At 36.5% G+C, this 16656-nt stretch overlaps 1 protein-coding gene across 27 annotated transcripts in view; it reads right to left on the reverse strand.

Moving 5' to 3' along the window:
• Positions 1 to 16656, reverse strand: part of LOC106878297 (neural cell adhesion molecule 2) — a 131339-nt gene that overhangs the window by 104763 nt on the left and 9920 nt on the right. The gene's annotated exons all lie outside the window — the stretch shown is intronic.

Genomic DNA, 16656 nt, shown 5'->3' on the forward strand with positions numbered 1-16656 from the left:
TGACTCTTTATGAATTCAAATCCTACTCGTGTCTATTTAGCTTTTCTGGAGGTAATAAGTCAAATGGTAGGTAGTTATAACTGTACACCCCTCTCTGAATGATGACGGGTGAGGGGACAGAAGGAAGATCTCATACTAATGTTAAAATAGTATAACATGATAATTCATTTCAAGTTGATTCAATTTATCTTGTTCTACCTAACCAAATTGTTCTTCCTCTATACAGATAGGTATACAATTACACCTCAGATATTCTAACCAGTGTAACTTACTTCATGTACTTGGATTCTAGTCTACAAACATTGGAACCAATTTTAGATATATATAAATATACATACATATATACATGTGTGTATGTGTGTAGAGAGAGAGAGAGAGAGAGAGAGAGAGAGAGAAAGAGAGAGAGAGAGAGAGAAAGAAAGAGAAAGAGAGAGAGAGAGAGAGAGAAAGAAGAGAGAGAGAGAGAGAGAGAGAGAGAGAGAGAGAGAGAGAGAGAGAGAGAGAGAGAGAGAGAGAGAGAGAGAGAGAGAGAGAGAGAGAGAGAATTGACTGTATGTGTATATCTATCTATATAAATAGATGGATGATTTTGTCATTCTGCCCCAAGCCTGCTGATTGAAAGACATTACAAACTTTAATCTCACCCCATTGTCTAATATATCCTGTTCTCTGTTGAGACATGTTTGTAATGTCTATAATGGTTATAACTTCTCTACATTCTTCTGAAACATTCAGCAAACCTAAAAAAATACTCAAATGAATGGTTGTTTTCTTCCAAGTTAGGTGGGTCACGGAACACAAGGAAATTTGATGAATTAATGAAAAAATCTTCTGTAAGGCCAAGCAATCTGCTAGAAATAGCAGCCACATCTCTCCTACCCCACTACCTTTTTGAAAAAAGGGAATGATATTGGCTAATAGAGTCCTAGATGCTGATAAAAGGACCAGATGATCATGCTGTAACACTTGATCATAGATCCATTTAATCAGGGCTGACCTTGGGTTAAACAATAGCTGTAAATTTAATACATTTTTCACTGGAAAACTGAAACCAAGTTTAGACTCAAACCTGACAAGTTACTATTCTACCATATCCATAACAATATGTAGTGGGTGTGTATGAAGGTATATACAAACATTCTGATCCATAATATCTAGTGGAGTGGGTGTGTATGAGGTATACACAAACATTCTTATATCTCTAGTATATCAGTAGGTATGTTGGATTTTTAAATTAGCTTTTAAATCTAAAATCATAAAATAAGCCAATATACAGCTACCAATCTTAATTAAACATGGTCAAATTTGTTAGCTACCAATTTTTAATTACACATTTGCAATTTAATTGGTTAGCTATAACATAGAAAAATTCACTGACTTTCACTCTATAAAATAAATTCTTTTTCTGCCTACATTCAACATTTTGCATTGTTTTAAATCAAATGTAAATATTATCAAAACGAGTACCATTTCATTAAGCAACCCAATAAAACTGCTATATTTAGGGATCATATAACTCTGAAGGGAAAGAGAGTGAAGGGGAATCCCCCTTCCTTTTTTTAAGTCCTGTTCCTTATCACATAAGGCTATCTGAAATTAATACTGTAGGCAGTTTCCATGTGTTTAACATGAAACCCAACCTAAAATATAAGGAGACATTTTAGTTATAAATTTAGCTTTAAAGTACACTATTCCTAAAACTGCTAAAATTCATTTTTGCTGAAACATTAAAATTAATTTATTATAAATCCCTGTCAAAATATATATTCCTCTAACGTTGCTTTTCTGTGAATAAAAAGAATGGCTTTGTGTCTTACAGACTTCTCCATTTTATTTTCATCTAATGTGAACCAAATAGGAATCATTTTATTTCTTTCAGCAACCAGACTGTGAGGCTGTAATTGCTACATCGACCTTAGAAGAAAGTAAAGTGAAGTGAGCCTGGGAAGGATTTGAACTCAGAACATAAAGGGGTGTAAATAAATACCAAAAGGCATTTAGTTATGCACTATTGATTGTGCTTCCTCATGCGTAAAGCATGTAAATATTTCACTGACAAGTTGCAAACAATGTTGAGAGCGAGAGAGGGAGGGAGGGAGAGAGGGGGGAGGGGAGAGAGGGGGAGAGAGAGAGAGAGAGATAGAGAGGGAGAGATAGAGAGGGAGAGAGAGAGAGAGAGGGCTGATACAAAAACTTAACTAGATTGAGATGTTCAATGTTAGATAAGCAGCAGCCCCATCACGACAGTATAGTTAGGAAGACATAAATAACTTGCGATATACCAGCGAAAATCCTATCAAATCCAACTCAGTGTTTGTTTTGTCTTTTAAACAATGATAACAAGCAATAGGTAACAAAATATTGGGGAAGAATGCTTATGAAATACATGGATATATTTTACACAGCACTGTAAGAAGGCGGGGGGGGGGGGAGGGGGCGACGACCTCAAACTCAATATTAGTAGGGAACTTGGAATTTATGTAGTTTCCTCTTTTATATCCAATACCAAACTTCGTGAGAAGCTATGTTACACTGCATCTAGCAATATATACCCTGTCTCTGTCAAAGTACTAACATGCAACATGACAAGCAGTTGTCAATGACATTGCCTTCATCTTCAAATTAACATGTGCTATCCACAATTAAATAAACAATCACATCACACAACTCAGACCAGTTTCTTTAAATCTGCTTCGCAAATCTCTCCCTTCAAAGAAGGGATTGTTCAACCAGGTCACTTCTGATTGAGCAGGTCTATAATCAAAGGCATTCCAGCTGGGATTTACCTTGTAACTCTATTAGTATGGCTTTATTGCTTAATGAATCCTTCCACTTAAGACAATAGCATGTGACTTGAGGGAATCTGGCTGCTATTTCTAGCAAGTCAGGCAAAATAAGACAAATAAACACGACATAAGTATTTTTGTATCACCACTGATGTGTATTACTAATATTCCTTGAATTATAAAATAATTTGCAGCATTATCATCATTTAAGTTTGCTTTCTATACTGGCATCAGATGGCTAAATAGGATCCAATAGGTTAGGAACCCCACCCCACCCAACCGTCTTGTTCTGATTTCTTAGTTTCTATGGCTGGATGTATTTCCTAATGTCAGACACTTTGCAAAGAAAAGTGTACAGGGTACATCCTTTTTGTAGTATCAGCACTAGTGAGAGAAATGCGAAAATGTCTTATTTTACTAAAATCAATTCCAAAGAATTACAGGAAAATATCTGAAAATCATTACAAAAGAAACTTATTTACAGGAATTATAAGAACAGGCAAAACAGTTAATATTTAGGAACAGTGCTAAAATGAAATTCCTTTGATTCTATGAAATCAAATGCATTTGCATTGTAGAGACTTGCAAAGACAGTCTTAAGAAGCAAGACAAAAAAGTCAAACTTTCAAATATGAAATACTTTTTTGTTGTTTTAGACAGTACAAAAATTATGTCAAAAATGACAACCATATTTCAAAGAGAATTAACATAAAACTTATAGAAACATCACTTGACTGCATCTCGACTGACACAAAACAGGAAGTCCTTTAATAATCAACTTCGACTGTCTTCTGTATGATGTAGGTCATGTTAGAAGTAAACCCATCTCCTCCATTAATTTCTGTCCTAAAATACTGTGATCCAGTAGCAGGTATTAATGGCCTAAGCATTTCCTGATCCTTACCTACAATTCTTATTAACCTAGTTAAAGTCTAGCCTGAATTCCAATTAAAACTAGAGAAGTGTCAGGAAAATATTTAGCCTTCTCCAAGTGAGTTGCCACCATAACTTTTCCATGCTAGGAAGAGAATGTCTGACGTTCGTTCGTGATCTGTGTCAAGTGCCACCATCTGACAATGATACACAGCTGAGTTTGAATGTCTCTAAGTAAACAAAAGCAGTTACAGATGGTTATGAAATTCCAGTCAATGGAGGTTCAGGGAAGGAAGAAAGAAATCTCAATATTTCAACCATGACATTCAATGCCATAGTCACAACAGGTGATCAATTCCAATCAATTATATTTGTTGCATTGCTTGTAGACTAAAGTCTTTTATTGATTATTGCTCACACAGTCACACACCAAACACTGTGTCTTTGGATTCCTGATAACAAATAGTATATAACTCTATAGGTACTTGTCATATTAACTTGGACTGCTAGTCACAGATGCCATCTGCATGATATAAGTGGTCCAACGCATGTGGTTATAAGATGCAGAATGCTTAAAACTATATTCCAGCATAGCCTTAAATTGAATTCCAACTTGAACAATTAAAAACTTATCCTTTTACTGTATGCAGCCAAATTATTTTATTTTCAAAATTTAGAGGGGGAAAAACTCCTGCAGATATATGGTAAAAATGAAATGATGTAAGAGAATAAACTTCAAAATTTACATCTGGAATTGTATGCACACAACATAAACATTATAACAACTCCTAACCTGCACCCTGCTTCAAAGCAGGGTCCACCCTAGAATACATAAACACAGATACACACACACAAGGATACAGGCTGTGAATTTTTACCAACTCTGACTAAATGGAAATTGCAAGGATAGCTTAATATTTTATCAAATAATTTTGGTCACATCAAACAATCTTTCAAGCTACATTCAAAAGGTGCTTTAAATATAGGGATTATGTATTTGTAGTTTATTTCTTTTATAACTATTACAGAAAACAGCTTTTAATTTTGGAAGCTTTGTCTGGAAGTTAATTGTTTGTAACATTTTTTAATATGGAAAAGTTACAAATGAGTTTGGTTTCTAACTTGGTGGTCTAAAGTTCTGTCCCAGAGTACGACACTGGCCAGCTTCATATTATAGTAAACAAGTAAAACTGGTAGGATGGAAATTGTATGGAATCCTGTTCTGCGTGCATGTGCAAGGTTACATCTCTTGTAAGCAAGGTCCTGTAGTTTTGTGCTTTTGAGGACCAGTAAAATATAACAAATCATTTGTTTTAAAACAGGTAAGTGTTGACAATAGGGAAAGCAAAGCTGTAAAATATGGCCTCACGTTTCTATTCAAAGGAAAATGGATGCAAACAACTCTATGATGTGTCTGTTTATTCTGCAATTACTTTAGAATGAATTCTGTAAAGTGGTTGAGGAACGGGTGGTGACATTGTAAGTCAAGAGTATCTAAATGAGAATGTATGCAAATCATGACAGCCCACTCAGTTCATACTAACAAGCTAAGTGGATGTATGATGATGACCTAGCCTTACATAAACTCTCTATATATATCTATAAATGTCTAGACATGTGCTTACATAAAAAGCATAAGCATACACATGTATATTAATTTTATTGAAATATTTGAGTTCAGGGAAAAGCCTATTAACATCCAGTATTAAGAAGAACATGATTCTATACAGCTTTACCAATCTATTTTGAACATGTATATAGAAGACTGGTAGAGAAACTAAGGAGTTGGGCATTGGACACACGAGTTATATTAGAAACAAGAGAAATGCCAGAGTGGCAGTGACACAAGCCCAGCCAGTTGCAAGGAACACAAGTCATATTTTAGCACACCAGGCGAAATGCTTAGCAGTATTTAGTCTGCTGCTACGTTCTGAGTGCAAATTCCACCGCGATTAACTTTGCATTTCATCCTTTTGGAGTCAATAAATTAAGTACCAGTGTAATCAACCAGTCCCTTCCCACTAAATTTCAGGCCTTGTGCTTTTAGTAGAAAGGATTTATATTAGTAGTAGTAAAGGAAGAGAGAGAGGAAACAGCATGCCTATGTGCCAAAAACTAGAGCTCATCATAAACTGTGTGTGGGTGTTTCTAAATTACATTTCTAGTAAAGTGAGGATTTCAACATCAGTAAGTAAGAACTACAATTGATGACCTCATTTCAACATAAACCAACCAATGTGACCAGGAACATTCAACAAGTGCAAAAATTTTACCACTAAAGAGATAGTGGTTCTTTAAATGAAAAACTGGGAAGTTGCATACTGATAAAGTGACTAACAATGAAGTCACTACATGAGCAGAGGCCATCAGGCAGCTTCTTAGCAACCTAAAATAAGAGGCTAATCCTACTGGACACCATATTAAGATAACAAAGCCTGATGACAACAGAGTAAACAAAAGAAGACAGTGAGGAGACAGAATACCCAAAGGTCTTAACTGCTAAAGACAGACCCAAAGTTTGCCTGTCTTCAGCTGTTTCTATGAAGTTGAGCAATGAGCGTTTATTATTATAACAATGAAATCAAGTAAAAACAATACAAGCAAGAGCGCTCAGAGAATGAAAACCTTCGCTATGGCAACACCAACATCCTCTCAATGATTAGCTGGAAGTGATTTTTAAAATGAGAATATCTGAAATAAACTTGACTGCTCTCACAAACGGGAATACTAAAAACGAAGCCGAACGCTCTGAAAAATTAAGTAAAAAAAAAACAAAAAAAAAAAGACAAATAATCAAGAATCCTTGTCTGGTACCGGATCAATCCCCAAATCTAATCAGTTTGAGCCAGCCACGAGGCCAAACATCCCTTAAAGTTTCATCCGAATCCATCCAGCTGTTCTTGAGATATCTTGTCCATGGACAAACAAACAAACATGACTGAAAACAATACCTCTGCCTTTGCTGAGGCAGAGATAACTAGACAAAACATGAATTAGCTGTCACCTACTTTTAACAGGCTCGAAGGTACTGTCAATTTAGTCAGCAAATATTTGGAATTTTTTACTTTTTACAACACATCAGATGGGACAAATTTCAACATAAAATATAACAAACCAAGAAGAAAAATACTTCATTTATTCAATTCATGCAAGAATAGTAATTTCGGAAGTTTTCTTAAAAAATACACCATTCCCCAATTTTTTCTTTTCTGTAACACCCACGTCTGTAACTAGTCTTTTAAGCCTTTGAGGAGTGTTTCAGATGAAGTCATAAAAACAAGGCTTTATCACAAATGAAAGGCAACGAATTACTAGAGCTTATTAATTCAAAATATTTGGTGATAACTTTTTTTTTAAAATGGCGAACTGGCATAATTAACACATCAGACATTCTTCTGACCCATTTATGTTCAGAGTTCAAATCCTGTCGAGGGTTGATGAAATGCCAGTCAAGTACTGGGTTCAAGGAAATTGACATATTCCCTCATCTATTATTGCTAACCTTGTAGCAAAATTTGAATCCATTATTAGTGATTTGATGAGTTTGGTCAAGTATTGGCAAATATTTTTCCAACAAGAACAAGAAACAATTTAGACTATGCTTCAGTGTTATTCTGACCTCCACAGTAAATCTTAGTCCACTTTGTAATAGCTTTCAGCCATCATTGTAAAGATATTCCCTTTAGCTCTTGTTATTCTTTTAAAAACAATTTAGTAAATCAACAGTCCCTCATGAAAAAAAAAAAGCAAACCAGAGAACCTCAACTTGGACACTAAACATGCAAAATAGCAGCAAAATCTACCTCAAACTACATAACATCTTATGACACACACTGAACCTACTCTCATTCCTTTGTACTTAAGTACACACACTCACACATATATACCCTCAGTGCATCATGAAAAGACAGGATGGTCACAAAAGGAATGCCTGTGATCTGAGGGATGGTTAACTTGATCAGAGCTGACTAATGGATTTGGTTACTAAACTACTAAAGTTAGTTTCAACTATAAGTGATTTAGTCATCTGACAAATATTCTACTAGTTACAAACAGACTGATTAGATGCTACTGGTGTGTGTGTGTGTGTGTGTGTGTGTGTGTGTGCTGGCAACAAAGGGCCCCTCTCTCAGTGAAAGGCAGATTGTATGATGCCCATGTGCAAACAGCTATGCTACATGGCAGTGGAACATGGGCTGTGACAGCTGAGGAGATGCATAAGCTTGAAAGAAATGAAGCCAGCATGCTTCACTTCGTATGAGATTGCAATCAGGAAACTTAATTTTTAGAATGATATTGTAGGGTTTGAGTGAAATGCCAGATCTAGCCAGTTTGAACATAAAACAGGTAGAATGTTTTGGCTGGATATGGCCTGCTTAATAAATGACAGTGTCACAGACTAGCTGCAGATCTTTGGATGGAATAATTAAAAACTCATGACATTATATATGTCCATGTAGTTAAGTTCTATTTTCAACCACATAGTTCTGATTTCAAGTCCAGTGTCCTTGGCAACTACCTTTGGTCAAACAAAACCTTTTCATTGAAATTTTGTAGACAGAAACAGTGTGCATGTGTGTGCATGTGCACAGTGAGGAAGTTGAACTAAAATAAACAGGACATAACCAAAATATCACTGAGGTCTACCTGATGAGTTTGATAATCAAAAACCACTATTTTTAGTCAATTATATAATTGGCCCCAATACATTGGCATCTAGTTTTTGTTCTATCTCAGATATTTTCAGAAATAACCACAAAAAAAAAAAAAAAAAAAAAAAAAACAGTTAAAGCAGTGTTCCAGAATAGCAATGTTTCAGTCATAGAAGAGTAAAACACTAATTGTACTGATTGATTCACTTTGACTAGGCCAACCGAGATTTATTGTAGAGCCAAGTAACACAATTCAATCGATCTTTCAACATATCATTAATAATACTCAATAGACTGAGTGCACAGTAATTTCAATTCAGAAGTGAATTGAGTTGGGACCAAATATTTAATGAAGAGAAACAACAAATGCAAATGTCAAACAATCAAAACTATAAAATAAAAGCAATTAATTAAATGAATGACTGTAAATGATATTTGTGAAAATATATTCAAGTCAATTAGTTATTGTTGCTTAATCCCAGGCCAGGCATCCAACTGAACAGTTCACAACTGCAGCTCACAGGGCCACATTCAGCCCTCGATAGTCTTCCCTCTATAGATATATATTCTTCTTTAATTGGTTTTGTTTTACTTTTTTTGGTGTGGCACCTTAAAAGAAAAAAATCCAGGTTTTGGATCTGGCCCAGATATTAAAAAGATTGAGAACCACTAAACTGAAGACAGACAGACCTATGACCATCTCCTCTCTTAAGGGAATAACCCTGTTCTATGTGATCTTCCCTGTTAAGAGTCTGATTTAAGAAGACATTTGGCTGCTATTTCCAAAAGTTTGAGTGATCACATAGTGGCTCCCTCATTTATTCAAATATTGAAATTATAATAAAGGCAGATAAAATCTAGGACAAGCATGGGCAAGTTCTACCAAATAAGCAACTGAAATGAAGTTTAACTGACACGAAATTCATTTTAAAAATATCTAGAATAAGACAATTTTGAATGCGGAAAAATAATTTCTACAATAAAATAAGTTATTGCAATATAAATTTGATCAAAGCACTATGATTGTCTTTATTTTATATCTGAAATATTGGAAACTGAAATATTGGAAACACTCAGCTTCTTGAAGTAGTTGAAACTGGTGACAAAACAGTATGAGAGGGGGAGGAAGGGGGGAGTAGCGTTTATAGGATGTGTAAAATTCTGTGAGAGTCTATCAAAATGTTAAGGTTCAGCAGGGTATGTAGTCAACATTGGCAGTCTAGCTAGTGTTAAGGATTATAAAATATAGCTAGCATCCCTGCTATTTGAACCTATTTCTTGCTTTTAAGTAGTTCAAACAGAAATCCAAAGAACAGAACTAAATCTGTTGATGCAATCAATGAAATGCCATCCATTCATAAACAGACCTTTATTTTCGAAACTAAAAATGCAACATGATCAAGCCATTATAGAATTTGAAGTTTTTGGAAAGAACAATTTCACATGAACATCATATTTCCAACACAGAGCAACTCAATTGTTGAAGTGGCAATTTCGAATAGAGTGCTCAAATTTTAGATTTCGTGACATAAGCTACAATTTGAAGACTCAAAAATATATTTGATTTATAAGGAAACAGATTATTAGTTTTGATATCTGATTTCTGATCAATGACAAAATTTGAAGTTATATGATAGAGTTTAGGAAGCATATACTTTAAAATGGTTGAATCCTCACTACAAGTGAAACAGATAAAGAAAAATTTGGTCCATCTATTGGAGTAAATACCCCAGACAAACAAAAAATAGTTTAAGAGCCAACACAAGATCACTTAGTAAAAAAAACATTACAAAACGCAGATTAAAACTAGCAGGTTACATCGTCCAGCTACTAGAACAATGCCTCTCTAAAACAGCTTTCAAATGGACATCAAGGGAGGGAAGAAGAAAGGGACGTCAGAAGCTACATGGTGCAGAACATACATAATCAAGACGAGAGAAGCCAATATCTCATGTCCAGATGTAGGGAAAAACTACAGCCATTGGTATCCAATGTGCTCAAGAACACTGCAGGAACCAACACTGAATATAGCAATAGTTGAAGTTAACTTTTTGTCTTAAATATTGGTTTCAAATTTTGGTACAGGTTTAGCAATTTCAGGGGAGGGGGGCGAGTCGATTAAATCAACCCCAGTGCTTAACTGGTACTTATTTCATCCTTAAGGGGATCAAAGGTAAAGTTGACCTCAGCAAAATTTGAACACAGAACAAAGATATAAAATGCCATTAAGCATTTTCCCCAGCATGCTGACAATAAAAAAAGAAAAGACAGTAAAGTTGTCTTGTCCCACTGTAATTGCAACCACCAGGGATAAAAAAGGGTTGTGCCAGTTGTTCCATTTCCTAGAAATGGTAGCAAAATCTTCAAATTACATCGTAATGTAATGTTCTAGTGAATTGTCTGAATAAAGGATGTGGGGATGGTCATGGCTGGAATCCTTTAGATCATAAATCTATTTATTTGATCAGGGTTGATTTAGGACTCCACAACAGGAACAAGAACAAAACCAGTTGGCAGTAGCTTTTACTAGATTGAAAAAGTCAGCAATGATAAAAATAAAAATTTATATATTTTTTTCCAGATAAATCTGATAATTAAAATACCAACTATATCCTATTTCTCATAATTTTTAAAACCTTTTCAGGTTGTGTGAAGTTTTAACTATCTCCACTTTAGAAAATATCTGTAAACCAGCTCCAATACCTAACATGTTCTCACATCATCCTATAATTCACAGCTATGTGTTCTAAAGGTCTTCACTTAATTTACAAATATCATTTCAACATGCACACACAAACCAACCAGAAAGCATCCATATAAATGCTTTTCTCACTTTCCTCACACCATCACCATAATTCATTGCCATACACCGGTGTTTTTAATTCAAGACAATTAAATACACAACAAAATGTTGTTGCCGACAGGTTCATTCCTAAGAAATGATATCTATGAGTGATGGTCATCAATAATTCAAATGTTTATTAGCTACTTAACTGCCCACATTTCAATCACCCAGGGGACTGGTATTCCACAAATATTCTGATCAACAACTGACAATCGAAACATTAAAAGGAACCAAATACACAAGAGTTTTGCATTTTTAAAGAGTCTGACTTTCACTTGAAATATAACAGGTCCAAGGCCATAACCTTTCACTCCAAACAACTTGAAACAAGATGGTGAGTGTCAACTATTTCATTGCCCAACTTCATTTGTCCTTTCACTTGTTTTAGTCATTGAAGTGACCACGCTGGAGCACTATCTTCAAAGGTTTCAGTTGAAGAAACTGATCTCTGTACTTTTATTCCATCAGTCTCTTTAACCAAATGCTAGTTATAGGTCCACAAACAAATCAACATGTGTCAAGCAGCGAAGAAGACAAACACAAAGACGCACACAAATATATATGCCAACCTTCCACACAGTTTCCTTTCCATCCAGTAAATTCATTCACAAGCATCGGTCAACCCAGGCTGTAGTAGAAGACATTTGCCCAAGGTGCCACACAATGGGATTGAACTGCAAAGCACATTTCTTAACCACATAGCCATGCCTGCGCCTATAACTTTATAAACCTTTGAAAATCTTTTTTTCTACAAATAATCTTTAATACACATTTCATGATCATTCATGAAATCTCAGCAATGTACAACTCATTATCTACGTTTTTGTGACAATTCTGCTTGCTACATATAAACTATGAAGGAGCAGCACCCATGACAAGTGGGTTGAAGCGGGGGGGGGGGACAAAACTCTGTTAAAGGAATCCAAAGTTGCTATTAAACCTGGAACCACTTTATTGCAAACTTCTTAGCCATACCCTGCCCTGCATATCTATCTATATATATATATATATATATATATATATCTATCTCCATATATTTTGTAAAATGGTTTAACTGTTATGTCACTTGATGCTTTTCTTAGTAAAAATTATATTTACAAGGTGTCTCTGAAGATCTTCAATAAAATATAGCGAATCTGTCCAGAAGTAAGAAATTCAATTTTGCTTTCTAAATAAGAGTCATCAATATATTTAGAATATTTGATTTGGGAAATATTGAGAGAAAAGGGAAGAGAGAATTCTGGAGACATGAAAGAGGGAGAAGAAAAAAGGGAAAGATAACGAGAATGGTGGGAGGAGATATTTGTGTGTGTGTGTTTGTGCTGTTGTTTACAAGTGAGGGGAAGGGAGAGAGTAAGGTATGAAGGTAGTAGCAGAATAAAGCAGAAAACGAGAGGGGGGAAAGAGGGGTAGGTAGAGAATGCCAATTAAGGGAGGAGGTGTGAGGTATATTGACAAAGGAAGGAGAGTGAAGGGAGGAGGCAGCATTAGAAATAAAGAAACAGTGGCAGGAGAAATAAACAAAACCCAAGCATGAGAGAGAGAGAGAGAGAGAGAAAGAGAGAACGAGGTTTAGTAGTAGGAGCGGGAGGAGGTAAAGAAAGACAGCACAGTAGCAGGTGCAGAAAAACAAAGGAGCAAAGTGAGAGGAGGAGGAGTGGGAATTAACAAAAGCTGTGGAAGGGAAGATAAGAGTGAGTGAAGGGGTAGTAAGGTGAGGAAAGAGATTTTAGAAGGTAGCAATAGAGGTAGCGCTAGAGCAGCAGAAGCGAAAGTAGTGGTGGGAGGAGGAGGAGGAGGCAAGTGTTAATGTATGATAAAAATTAGAGCAATGCTACAAAATTTATTATTATTTAACATAATTACTGCAGTGGACTTTCTGAATTAAAATATCTTATATCGCGACTTGGGAACCAGTTATATTTACCCCCCCAACTATAATCATTAGTTTGTGTATTTCTTTGTGAAATAAAAATAAACTCATATATATATAGTTATTTTTATTTTTTGCAATATAATCGAAGTACAAAATATTCTAGCAAATTATGTTAACTAAAACTGATAAATTTTATCGGAAATGAAAATAAATCCTTCGTCACAACTGGAAATAATTATTTAAAACAGCACAAAGTGGGGGGGGGGAGTGAATAGCTAAGAGATCAAATCACCTTTATCATAATGGATGGACTCCGGCGAGTCCATTTTTGATTTTGTCAGCTTCCAGATTTAAAACCAACGTTTCACCCCTCTCTCTCTCTCCTTTATGGTAAAAACTGACCTTCACACACGCACACACACACTCACAAATATCTCCAGGAACAAAAAGCTTGTGGAATCGTCCTTCCCGATTTCCAAGGGAAATATGAAAAAACGGTTTTCATTATTTTTTCTCGAGTTTCTTTCTCCCCTTCCGTTTCTCAAAAGTCAATAATACAAAACCTGTACCAGCTTTAGATTATCACTTTCAAATACAAATACACTTAAACCTAAAAAAATCTAGATCAGTGTTTGTGTACGTGTGTTGTAAGTTTGCTTCAACCACATGGTTCCGGGTTCAGTCCCACTGAATGGCACCACGAGCTTGTAAGTGAATTTGGTAAACGGAAACTGAAAGAAGTGTGCGCGCGCGTGGATGTATAAATTTATGTTTGTGTAAATATAGTGTTATGGGTCGGCAAAAGTAACCGATAGAATACGTACGAGACTTATTTTTGTAAGTACTGAGGTCGATTTGTTCGACAAGACCTTTCAAAGTGGTGCCCCAGCATGGCCGCAGTCCAATGACTGAACTAAGTATAAAGTACACCCACACAAAATAGGTCGGCTGGTGCCGGGTGGGACAAGATTCGTTTCCTGTTGTCAACAAATAAAACTATCTGATCAGCTACAATTTCAGTAATTCTATAGATTTCAATAAACAGTCCCGTGCTTCTCCGTCACTTGTCGATCTAAATTGCAATGAATCGTTTTAAATGGTGGCACTCCAAGTCAATAAAAACTATCAACAATACTGTGTAGAATACTGGGGGTTAAAAAGAAACCCATGGGGGGGGGGGGGAGACTGGGGTTAAATTGCGTGTGTGTTTGCGTTGGAATAGCTGTGTGGTTATGAAGCTCGCTTTACGGTCAGTACCCGTGGTGGCGAAAGTAAAGAATACGCACGCGCGGTCGTTAGGGTTTTGGTTACGCCAAAAACGAGTGGTGTGAGTATTCTTTACCTCCCCCCACCCGTGATTTTGGGTTCAGTCAGTTGCGTGCACCTCGGGCAAAGTGTCTCCTAGTATAGACCCGAGTTACAACTAGCCTTGTCAGTGAATCCGAAAGCGGGAAACTGTAGAAATCGGTCGTGCGTGTACCCCACCCCCACTTGACAACCAATGTTGGTTTGTTTTACGTCCCCGTAATTTAACAGTTCGGCAGGAGACCGATAACATAAGTACCACACTTTTAAAAATAAGTACAGGGGTCAATTTGTCGACTAAACCCTTCAAGGCGGCGCCCCTGTACAGCTGCAATTCATACATATAATTAAAAAAGAATGTATTAATACTCATATATATAATACACACACACATATATATCACAAACGATTAATAACCACTCGAGATGAACCAAATGTATTACGTAACTGTCTTTGGTTCAACGGCGGCTGAAGAGGTGAATAATCAGCGAAACATCGAGATTAGCCGTTAAGTAGCTTGAAATGTTTCTAGTATATATTTGAAGCACCATTCGTTCCGTTTGTTTTACTCGAAGAGAAATAAATTCATAGCGCTGACTACCTGCTGTGCAACTGCCAGAGATTAAAACCTTACCCTGCTGGGTTTATGCGCCTGAAATGTAGAAGTGCACGCACACACGTTTAGACGCGAATAGAATTTCACGACACGAACAGACCTTGCCAAAAAAATTAAAATAAAAACTTCCCACCTAACGCAGAATTGTTTCATTCCAACAATGACAGAGATCTACATATAGTTGTGTTCCAGCAATGGCCATCCCCTCTTGTCGGACAGTATATCAGTCTAGTTCTTTTTATTCTTTCTCCATGCCAGAAGGGTAAGATTGGTCTGCTAATATCTATCTAGCAGGTCGACTGGTGCCCGTATCAATCCTTCAGTGGTTAATATATATAAACAGCCAGGCGCAACGTGATACCATAGAGGAAAATACAATCGTGACTGGAGTATTTTAACTCTTATTTCTAGGAATGTAGGTGCTTCGGCATCCTTAGTCAAACTTAGTGACGAGTGCGCGCGCGAGAGAGAGAGATCAATTCCTTGCCCTTTCGATCTCGCGTAATTCGTGTTATTGGTGAAAAGGGTGAACCTTGCAATGAAATCATTCCACAAATGACCACCACTTTTACAGAGCTGCCACATCTGGTTTACACCCACGTTTTAACAACTTCCAAAATCGTTAACTTGAATGAATATATCATTTCAAGACTAGACTAAAAACGAAAACTGAAGGAGCCCAAGTATGAAATATATGCGTGCATGGGGTAGTAAGAATGGTCCCTTAACGGTCGTGTACGTATGGGAGAGGGGAATGTCCTTTAAGCAGTATATATTCATGGAGAAGGGGATTGTCTCTTAAGCAGCAGTATGCGCGTGCATGGGAGGGGATTGTCAGCTAACCACTGTGTGCGTGTGTGCGCCACTCTAAAGAAAATATGCTGCTAGAATATAGAAGAACTGGCTACCACTTTCAGCAAACCTAACTTAGTAGAAATGGATTACATATACATACATGTGTTTTATTGTGTATGTGTGTGTATACACAATTTCGATCGAGATCTATAATTAGGTGTTCCAGCCATGACCATCCCATCTTTTCACAGACAGTAATAGCAGTGTCCTTGCTTTTCCTCCACACCTCTAGAGTGTTGTTCAAGGAATTTGTCTGCTATATTTAGCAGGTCGAATGGTCCGTCATTGTTAACCAAACACAACCGAAAAACATCGGATTGTTTCCAGTATAAAATGGGGAGAAAACCCACCCAAATCCATATTTTTGTATAACCCCAGAGCTGCCTTGATGGAACTGACTTTTAAAAGCGTTCTAGCCATGACCGTTCTATACTAATTTCAAACCTCGCGTAGCTACACAGTTTACCTTGTCCAAGGCGTCTTTCCTTTACTTGAAGACGATGGGGTGTGATCTGAGAAAGGGCTGACTCATTTCTAAGTTAGTCGAGATTGATTGGCAGGTGGTAGCAGGATATGATAAAAAAAAATTCAACAAACATGTAGTAGAGTCCTTTTCTCTTTTTCTTGTAATCGCTATGGAATTTGAGAGAGAGCATCCGGAGGATTGAGGTTTATAATACAAGAGTTTTCGTTAATCCATCGTGGGGTGTCTCTTCTCAATATTGGAAAAAACAGACAGAAAGGACTGTTGTGACAAGCAAACACTTGTTTCTGTTTGCTGGACAAGATGAAGTTGTTGGTAAGTCCCAGGTCAGTTCTCAACCAACAACAGCTCGTAGCATGATCAA

This window comes from Octopus bimaculoides, chromosome 20 (assembly GCF_046866305.1).
Source record: "Octopus bimaculoides isolate indiv1 chromosome 20, ASM4686630v1, whole genome shotgun sequence".
NCBI lineage: Eukaryota > Metazoa > Mollusca > Cephalopoda > Octopoda > Octopodidae > Octopus > Octopus bimaculoides.